The following is a 589-nucleotide window of genomic DNA, read 5'->3' as shown; positions in this document are numbered from 1 at the left end:
CTGTGAACGTGATTTTTGGGGGGGAGGGTGGTAATGGGGGTAGGATGGGTACGGGAACTCCCATACCGAAGGGGAGGGGGAGGGATAATGGGATGTTGGTGTGAAACCGGGAAGGGGAATAACAATCTAAATGTAAATAAGAAATACCAAGTTAATAAAGAAAAAAAAAAGACTGAGCTTTGGTCTGTAAGAGAGAGCTACCCATAGAGAACTGCTTAGAGAGTGAATATCACTCTTTTAGAATTTTTTTCTAGCAGGGTTTCTAACTTCTGTTGGAAAATTCAATTTTTTTTTCTAACAGGATTTCTGACTTTGGTCAGAAAATCTAAGAAATTTTTTTCTAGCATGAGAGAGCTGTCTCGAGCAGAGAGCTGTCATGAGCAGAGAGCTGTCTGGAGCAGACTACAGAGCCAAGAGCTATCTATAGAGAGCTGTCTATGGAGCCATCTCAAGCAGACTACAGATCATTCTCCCAGCTGGCACTGCTGTGGAAACCCTTCCTCCCCTCTTCTGATGTCAGCTCTTTACTAGTAGTTTTGAAACAGACAGAGAGCAGAAACAATGGCAGGGGCACAAGAGAAAAAGCTTG

The 589-nt window shown here is 43.3% G+C and overlaps 1 pseudogene; it reads left to right on the top strand.

The window, feature by feature from the left end:
- Window positions 1-220: 220 nt before the first annotated feature.
- LOC116886798 lies at window positions 221-286 on the top strand (annotated as a pseudogene).
- The last annotated feature ends 303 nt before the right edge of the window (window positions 287-589 follow it).

This window comes from Rattus rattus, chromosome 17, assembly GCF_011064425.1.
Source record: "Rattus rattus isolate New Zealand chromosome 17, Rrattus_CSIRO_v1, whole genome shotgun sequence".
In the NCBI taxonomy this organism is placed as follows: Eukaryota; Metazoa; Chordata; class Mammalia; order Rodentia; family Muridae; genus Rattus; species Rattus rattus.
This window is presented reverse-complemented; position numbering and strand designations above follow the sequence as displayed.